This window comes from Rutidosis leptorrhynchoides, chromosome 3 (assembly GCF_046630445.1).
Source record: "Rutidosis leptorrhynchoides isolate AG116_Rl617_1_P2 chromosome 3, CSIRO_AGI_Rlap_v1, whole genome shotgun sequence".
In the NCBI taxonomy this organism is placed as follows: Eukaryota; Viridiplantae; Streptophyta; class Magnoliopsida; order Asterales; family Asteraceae; genus Rutidosis; species Rutidosis leptorrhynchoides.
The window spans coordinates 667,530,982-667,541,559 of NC_092335.1; positions in this window are offsets into that span (position 1 = coordinate 667,530,982).

Consider the following 10,578-nt stretch of genomic DNA (forward strand, 5'->3'; position numbering starts at 1 on the left):
ATCACATTTTTATTTATTATCATTGTATTTAATTGCACTTTTAATTATCGCACTTTTTAATTATCGCAGTTTTATTTCATCGCACTTTTATTTATTTCAATTTCATTATCATTATTTATTTTACGCTTTAAATTAAGTCTTTTATTTATTTAATATTTTACATTAGGCTTTAACTGCGACTAAAGTTTTAAAAATCGGCAAACCGGTCATTAAACGGGAAAAACCCCCTTTTTATAATAATAATATTACTTATATATATTTGTATTTTTATAAGATAAAACTAATATAGCGTTAAGCTTTGTTTAAAAGATTTCCCTATGGAACGAACCGGACTTACTAAAAACTACACTACAGTACGATTAGGTACACTGCCTATAAGTGTTGTAGCAGGGTTTAGGTATATCCATTCTATAAATAAATAAATATCTTGTGTAAAATTGTATCATATTTAATAGTATTTTTCTAGTAAAATATACGCTATTTCCTAGTACGCCTCGCACACATCAAGTATTTTTGGCACCGCTGCCGGGGAACAACACTTAACGCCGAAGCGAGACGCTATTATTATAAAAAAAAGTAGTTTTTACGTTATTTTTGTAGAAATATATTTACATAAGTTTTAAATATCAAAAATATAAAAACATAAAAAATATATATATATATATATATATATATATATATATATATATATATATCTTTAAGTCTTTTAAAAAAAATAAGGTATTTTTAGTTATAAAATACTCATAAGTGATTTTTATTTAAAATATAAGTTTTAGTTATATTATAAAACATTTTTTTTAACAGAAAATTAAAAAACAAAACATAAAAAAAAAAAAAAAAAAAACTGAACCTATAGAAATCGAACCTTTCTCAGCTGAAACTGAACCCTCCGCGACTCGCGGAGCTTTTGAACTGGGACTAACCGCACTCGCGGAGGTCCTCTGACAGGTCAAACATAGTACGCATTAATTAGAGTTTAGGGTTTTATTAATAATAATTATTATTATTAACCCTAATTAGGTTTTAAATATTTAATTAATTTATTTTAGTTTTAATTAATTTATTTATTTAGTTTAATTAGTTTTATTAATTTATAAAATTAATACTTTTATAAAATAAATAATATAACAATAATATTTTTATAAAAATTATAATTTTATAAACTTTAAGTTTATTTTTATATTTTGTATCTTTTTATTTGTTTTAGCATAATTTGTATTTTTTTTATCGTTCGTACTTAGTTTTAAGTATAGTATTTGCCATAGTTATTTTTATTTCTAGATTTTTAGGCTTTGCCGTAAAATTCCTTAAGTGCTTTTTCTTTAGACTAAGATTTAGGTGCTTTAGAATTTTGCGACGCCTTTTTAAGTTATTGTCATTTGGGATATAGTATTTCTTTTAAGCTTTAATATTTTTAGACGCAACTTTTAATTTTTAGTTTTTAGTGCCTTTTTAAGTTTAGATGCTCTACTTTCTTATTTTTATTTTTCGACGCCTATTATTTTTTGACCTTTTATTTTTCGACGTTTTTCGAAGCGCTCTTTTTCTCTTTTATTTCTCGCCATTCTAGTTTTAGGACATAGAATTTTCTATCTTCTTCTCTAAAATTTCTTTAAATTACAAAAATTTATTTTAAGTGGTTAAATTGATAGACATCAAAATTTTCTGGTTCGTAGTAATAGTTGGATTTGTACGTGGACCGGGTTATTGGAGCCAAACAGTACTCAATTATATTGAGACCAAACGAATCCTGCCCCTCTGCTGCATCTTTTGGCTATTCGAAACGTGGGCAAAATTAGAAAAGTCTATTAATTGGATAACTTATATAATTTTTCTTTCTTTTTAAAAACTAATAGGATATTCAGTGAATGCACCGAGCAAAACGTTCACCACCTTTTGTACGTTCACCACCTGTAACTCGATCATGACATCTAGCAAATATTGTCGCCGTTGATTTTTCTTTAGAATCGTCATCCAGTTGACCAAGTACTCCAATTCAAATTTTCGATAATCCATTTTTTGAACCCGACCTCACAATTGAGAATCCGGAGAATATTCAGGGACAATTAATAGATCCTGAACCATTAATCTTTCCTCCGGAATCACCAATCATTCAAACAGAGATTGTTGAGGAACCAACCATTAAATCAGAATCCTCCAGTGATTCAGATTCAACAAATTCAATCATGGAGAATCTGGAACCTTTAAGTATGGAAGACCGAATGAGAGCTAAACGCACTGGCCAAGGTCACGCAATTACTCAACCTGACATTAATGCGCCAGATTATGAAATCAAAGGACAAATTCTACATATGGTAACTAATCAATGCCAATTTAGTGGTGCGCCGAAAGAAGATCCAAATGAACATCTTCGTACATTTAATAGGATCTGCACTCTATTTAAAATAAGAGAAGTTGAAGATGAATAGATATATCTCATGTTATTTCCCTGGACTTTAAAGAGAGAAGCCAAAGATTGGTTAGAATCGTTACCTGAAGGGGCGATTGATACATGGGACGTTTTAGTTGAAAAATTTCTTAAACAATTCTTTCCGGCATCTAAAGCCGTAAGACTTCAAGGAAAAATTGTTACGTTCACACAGAAGCCAAATGAAACTCTATATGAGGCATGGACCAGATTTGGAAAGTTATTGAGAGGATGTCCGCAACATGGTTTAGACACTTGTCAAATAGTACAAATATTCTACCAAGAATGCGACATCACTATAAGGAAAGACATAGACATAGCAGCTGGTGGTTCCATTATGAAGAAAACAGAAACTGATGCTTATAAAATTATTGATAACACTGCTTCCCACTCACATGAGTGGCACCAAGAAAAAGATATCGTTAGATCATCTAAAGCAGCTAGAGCCGATTCTAGCCATGACTTAGATTCCATTTTCACAAAGATAGATGCTGTCGAGAGACGAATGGAAAAGATGACTAAGGATATACACTCAATACGAATTAGTTGTGAGCAGTGTGGAGGACCACATTTGACAAAAGATTGTCTCAGTATTGAACTAACAATGGAACAAAGAGAGAATGTTTCATATATAAACCAAATGCCTGGAAATAATTATCAGAATAATTATCAACCGCCAAGACCAATTTATAATCAAAACCAGAATTATAACCGAAATGTTCCATACAACAACCAACAAGGTCCTAGTAATCAACAAGTATCCAATAATACTTACAATCAGCAAAGACCTAATTTTCAAAACAAACTACCACAAACCGATGATAAAAAGTCGAATTTAGAAGATATGATGACAAAGCTAGTCGAATCCCAAACACAGTTTTTCACATCTCAGAAACAAACCAATGAACAAAATGCTCAAGCATTTAGAAATCAACAAGCTTCTATTCAAAATTTAGAACAAGAAGTAAGTAACCTAGCAAGGTTAATAGGTGAAAGAAAACCGGAAAGTCTACCTAGTGATACAAATGCTAACCCCCAAAATAAAACAGCTAAAGCCATTACCACCAGAAGTGGTATGACACTTAAACCACCTGAAATACCTGTAATTTCTGATTAAGCTATTCCTACTCCACAAGAACCACAACCTGAACAAGATAAGGAAAAAGAACCGGTAGTTGAAAAGGTTAATGAAGATAACACAGTTAAGGCTAAACCTTATGTTAAACTATACCAACCACCACTTCCTTACCCGAGTAAAATGAGAAAAGAGAGACTTGAAGCCGAGCAATCCAAATTCTTGGATATGTTTAAACAAATAAATGTCAATCTTCCTTTCATTGATGTGATTTCAGGAATGCCTAGATATGCTAAATTTCTGAAAGATCTAATCACGAATAGAAAGAAAATGGAAGAACTCTCGGCTGTTACTATGAATGCTAATTGTTCTGCAGTGCTGTTGAATAAGATACCAGAAAAATTATCAGATCCAGGAAGTTTCACAATTCCATGTTTTCTGGGTAGTCTTAGTTCAATAGAAGCATTGGCAGACTTAGGTGCTAGTATAAATCTAATGCCGTATTCACTATACGCTAAACTAGACCTTGGAGAATTGAAACCAACAAGAATAAGTATACAACTAGCCGATAGATCAATAAAATATCCTAGAGGAATAATGGAGAACATGCTAGTTAAAGTTGGTACTTTAGTATTTCCAGTAGATTTTGTTGTTCTGGACATGGAAGAAGATTCTCGAGTACCTCTCATATTAGGAAGACCATTCTAAAACACGGCTAAAGCAATGATAGACGTGTTTGGTAAGAAACTGACCCTAAGTATAGAGGACGAGAGTGTTACCTTTTCAGTTAATAGAGCTATGCAACAACCGCAATCTGCAGATGATACATGCTATTATATTCAAACTATAGATTCACAAGCAGAATTGTTAGAAGAATTTCCAGAATTACAAGGAACAGGAGAATGTTCTTTAGGAGAAGGTACTGAACCAATTGATGAAACTGAAATGTTAGCTACACTTATGGCTAATGGATATGAACCAACAACAAAAGAAATTCAAATGCTAAAAGAAGAAGACAGATATCGATATAAATCATCGATAGAAGAACCTCTGACATTAGAGTTAAAGCCACTTCTAAACCATTTGGAATACGCTTATTTACATGGTAAATCTGAATTACCTGTAATAATATCGTCTTCTCTTACTGAAAATTAAAAAGCTCAACTCATTTCTGTGCTAAAAGCTCATAAACCAGCTATTGCATGGAAAATTCATGATATTAAAGGAATAAGTCCTTCGTATTGCACACATAAAATCCTTATGGAAGAAGGTCATAAAACGTATGTGCAACGCCAACGAAGACTAAATCCTAATATGCAAGATGTTGTTAAGAAAGAAATTATTAAACTGCTAGATGCAGGTTTAATTTATCCAATTTCTGATAATCCATGGGTAAGCCCAGTTCAATGCGTACCTAAGAAGGGTGGCATGACTGTTATTACAAATGAGAAAAATGAGCTTATTCCTACTAGGACTGTAACAGGATGGCGTGTTTGTATTGATTATAGAAAATTAAATGACGCCACCAGAAAAGATCACTTTCCCTTACCTTTCATTGGTCAAATGTTGGAAAGATTAGACGGAAATAGTTACTATTGTTTTCTTGACGGTTTTTCCGGATACTTTCAAATTCCAATAGCACCCGAGGATCAAGAGAAAACCACATTCACGTGCCCTTATGGTACTTTTGCTTACAAACGCATGCCATTTGGACTTTGCAACGCCCCTGCAACCTTTCAAAGGTGCATGATGGCGATTTTTCGCGACATGATAGAAGAATGCATGGAAGTTTTCATGGATGACTTTTCAGTCTTCGGTGATACTTTTGAATCATGTTTAGTTAATCTTGAACGAATGCTTATTAGATGTGAACAATCAAATCTAGTTCTTAATTGGGAGAAATGCCATTTCATGGTTAAAGAAGGCATCGTTCTTGGTCATAAAATTTCAAAAGAAGGAATTGAAGTGGATAGAGCTAAAGTAGATGTAATTGCTATACTTTCACATCCCACCAATGTTAGAGGAGTTAGGAGTTTTCTAGGGCATGTCAGTTTTTACCGACGTTTCATAAAAGATTTTTCTAAAATTGCCACTCCTATGAATAAACTCCTAGAAAAGGATGCTCCATTCATCTTTTCAGATGAATGTATCAAATCTTTTAATATTCTTAAAGAGAAACTTACTAATGCGCTGATCATGATAACTCCAAATTGGAATTTACCGTTTGAACTTATGTGCGATGCAAGTGATTTTGCAATGGGAGCCGTTTTAGGACAAAGGATTGAAAAACGATTTCAACCTATTTATTATGCTAGTAAGACGTTACAAGGAGCACAAACAAATTACATAACTACTAAAAAAGAACTCCTTGCTATTATCTTTGCTTTTGACAAATTTCGTTCATATCTCGTTCTAGCTAAAACGGTGGTCTATACCGACCATTCTGCTCTTAGATACCTATTTTCGAAACAAGATGCCAAACCACGATTAATCCGTTGGATCTTACTCTTACAAGAGTTTGATATTGAAATCCGAGATAAAAGAGGAGCAGAAAATCTCGCCGCTGATCATCTTTCTTGTCTTGAAAATCCCGAATTAGAAGTTCTAAATGAATCGGCCATACAAGACAACTTTCCTGATGAATATCTATTGAAGATAGATTATAATGAAATTCCATGGTTTGCAGACTATGCAAACTATTTAGTATGTGGATTCCTTGAAAAAGGATTGTCGTACCAAAAACGAAAGAAATTCTTTAGTGATATAAAACACTATTTCTGGGAAGATCCACATTTGTTTAAAAGTTGTCCCGATGGAATAATACGCCGATGTGTATTCGGAGATGAAGCTAGTAAAATTTTAAACCATTGTCACACAGGACTAACAGGAGGGCATTATGGGCCTCAGCTCACAGCAAGAAAAGTTTACGATGCTGGATTCTATTAGCCTACAATTTACAAAGACGCACACCTTCTTTGCAAATCCTGTGATCCATGTCAAAGGGCCGGAAAAATAAGTCAACGTGATGAAATGCCACAAAATGTCATTCAAGTATGTGAAGTATTTGACATTTGGGGTATTGACTTTATGGGTCCATTTCCAAAATCTCATAATAATCTATACATTCTCGTTGCCATTGATTATGTATCTAAATGGGCGGAAGCACAAGCTCTCCTAACTAACGATGCACGAGTTGTAGTCAACTTTTTAAAATGTCTTTTTGCAAGGTTTGGAACACCGAAAGCTTTAATAAGTGATCGGGGAACTCATTTTTGTAATAATCAACTTGAGAAAGTTCTTAAAAGATATGGAGTAACTCATAAAATCTCCACCGCATATCATCCACAGACAAGTGGACAAGTTAAAAATACCAACCGAGCTTTAAAATGTATTTTAGAGAAAACCGTAGGATCAAATCCGAAGGAATGGTCCATAAAATTGGAGGATGCACTCTGGGCTTTTAGAACAGCCTACAAAACTCCAATTGGAACCACACCTTTTAGACTCGTTTACGGAAAAGCATGTCATCTTCCAGTAGAAATTGAACACAAAGCATTTTGGGCTTTGAAGACATGTAATCTTGATTTACATGAAGCTGGACGTCTACGGTTAAGTCAATTAAACGAATTAGAAGAATTAAGACATGAAGCATACGAAAATTCGTTAATCTATAAAGAAATAACGAAGAAATGGCATGATAAAAGAATCAGAAGTTCAAAAGAATTTAAAGAAGGAGACAGAGTTCTTCTTTTCAATTCACGATTCAAGCTATTTCCTGAAAAATTGAAATCAAGATGGTCTGGACCATTCATAGTAAAAAGAGTTTTCCGTACGGAACAGTAGAATTGATAAATTCAAATGGGATTGAATTTAAAGTTAATGGTCACAGAGTTAAACATTACATAGATAGTCTGATGGAAGTTGACAACGAAGTTAATCACAATTTCAACACCACAGCTAACTAAGTGTGGGGAGAATCAAGTCTTTAAAGGATAATATGTATTTCTGTTAGAGTTAGATTTTCTGTTTTCGTGTAGTTCTCGGAAATGGAACCCGAATGGTCTTTCCCTAGCAGACCCTAAATAACTAGTCTTCTCCCCCCATTCTGAATTTTTATTTTTTTTAGGTTTTACGAGATGAAGACTTCCTGTGAACTAAACCATGGTCTAATGCTACACGCTTTGATCACTAAACGTAATAATGACACCCTTCCAAGTGAAATAGTATCATTAATCAGAGGTAAATTAGACGGAGTAAGAAAAGAATCCAGATGCGAAAATAATAAGTTACAATTTGGTAAAGAAAAATCAAAATCCGCAGCGAAAAGAAAAGCACGACACCTTGAAAGATGTCACAAATGCGGAAAATGGTCACACGAAGGAAAATGTTCAAATAATCAAACCTATTCAAACACCGAATTTGTTACTTTATGCAGAGATGGACCGTTCATATGTTTAGAAGAAAAAACGTTAAATACTCGAGGTTACGCCTATGTAGCCATGGAAAACCAATTAGTACGACTATCTTATGAGTGGGCTAGAGCATATCACTAAGAATACTATCTCACAGGTAAGTTTGTACAGTTTTTATTTTTATTTTTATTTTTAACCTTTTGATAATAAACGCTAAATCGTTTGCTATAAAGTATTAAATTGGTATTCGATAAAATTAGGTCTTGCGACAAAAATTATTAATATCATACAAAAATTTATTACAACACTGCTAAATTTACCGTTTATTCTTAAGGTATAAATATCTTTAATTAATCAACCCAAAATATTTCAAAAATTCGTCATGAGTTAAATTAGGTCGTTGAACCGAAATTACTTTACCGAAAAGAGGGGCGTATATTTTTTATAATATTTGATTGATTAAAGTGGGATAAAAGACCAAAAAGATTTTTAATTTTATTTTTACTTTGTTTTTTTAATATTAAAATAATATTGTAAAATTTTTAAATCAATATATTTAAAATTGTAAATATTTAAAAAATTAATATTTTTAATATAAGTTTGTATGTATAAAAATATATATATAATATAAATTTGGTGTGAATTTTTAATTTTATTAATATGAATTTTTAATTTTATGTATTTTAAATTTAAGTTTGGTGTGAATTTAAAAACAAAAATTTACTTTATTTCGCTAAGTTAAAAATATGATTTTTAAAATTCGTCGTAAGTTGAAGACTAGGTCATTGAACCGAAATTGCTTTACCCGAGGGAGGGACGAGAACTTTTATTATCATTATTTTTAATCTTATTGAATTAAAGTATACCAAAAACATTTAAAAAAAACCCAAAAATCTTTACTTTTAAAAACCGCGCTTTGAATTGACGAATTTTAAAATTTTGTCGAGGAACGGACTAGGACAACGATCCGAAACGCCCTCGCTCCTAAAAAGAAACAAAATTTTAAAATTTTATTAATTTATGTTTTAGAAATTATAACCTTTTTATATAAAAAAAATAAAAAAAAAATAAAAAGCCAATATGTTTGGAAACTTTGGTAAAATTTAATCATTTCTACGCTAATCACCCTCAATAATTTAAATTGTTACTGATTTATGCAAATGAGGGCATTGCAAGATCTTAAGTGTGGGAAGGGGTTAAATTCTTTCGGATTTTTAAAAATTTTTAACTTAAACACTTGGTTACCATTAAAAATACTAGTAACGTAGTAGTTGTATTAGAATCTAGTGCTCTCTAATAACAAAGAACAGCCCTAGTCTTATATACTGACTACCCAATTCTAGTAAAAATTTTCAAAATTTTCAATTAAATGAACTCAAAATCATGTTTATACATATTTATGAACGATAAAACTAGGTGTTAACACCGAAATTATTGTTACCTCAGAAATGACATAAATTGAGAAACAAACCAAAATGTTAGAATTCATTTAAAATAGAATAGAGGACAATAAAAAGGCAAATAAAAGAAAATATAAGCCAAGTGTGGGAAAATTTACCAAGTTATCTTAAACATATGTCACATATTTCTGTAACAAATAATTGAAGATACTTTTGCTTTGGACTAAACTAAACAGTTTTACCCGATTTATTATAATATATTTGAAAGAAATATGGATCTACACGATAAATCAATTCCATCATTAAAAGGAAGTAAAGTCTTCCGAAAAAGAAACGCGCTTCTTGATTTAGGTCATGAAGTTGTCGTCCAGACCAGCTGTAGGTTGACGAAAAATCTAGAAAAATCATCACTAAAATCAGCAGGAAATCCACGGACCTCAGCATAAAACAGGGTCGCCAAGTGGTCAGACTTATCCTAACCATGAGAGGATCTGTCTCGTAAAATGGGGAGGACGCCGTGCAAATTAGCTGGATAAGACTAATGAATCAGATCCCCAGGAAAGGATAATCTCCTTAAAGATCAAAAATCAGCTTTTAAGCCTGATAGTACTCAATCCTAGAGATTGACCTTAAAGATTGAGAATTACAAACTCATGGAATTCAATGATATCTAAACTCGAGCTTGAACGAGAAAATATTTTGATCAAAATTACAAACCGATTTGTTTTCTGAAAACCTATTTTTAATGCGTTCATTACCATTGAACGTAAAATCCTAGGAATTCACCTGGAATTCATTAGGTCACCTGAACCAAATCGGGTGTCAACCGTAAGAACGGTGGTTGCATAGCATGGTCAAAGACAGGACCTTGTGCCAGACCAAAAAATTATAAGGGTGAGCTTTTCGATTGCTCCTACCAAGGATAGTAATTGCGTCCGTCACGTTATAGACCATAATTAAAAGCATATCAGGGGACATTGCCTTAACAGTTGCTTGTTCAACGCTTTCCTTTACAACCGGACGGTAGTTTACCGAAAGGTAATATACGGAGCAAGTATACTGGACGTGTTGCTTTTCCAATACAAGGTTAGCAAGTGGGTGACACAAAACTGCAAGTTTTGAGCTAAAATTTTCAAATCTGAAACCCACCAAACCCACAAAAAGAATTTGCAAACACCGGTGAAGGGTTATTCCAGAAAACTTATCTAGGGTAAAAGCTAGATTCAATTTTCAAAAGATCAAATGTTTTCATAAAGATCCAAT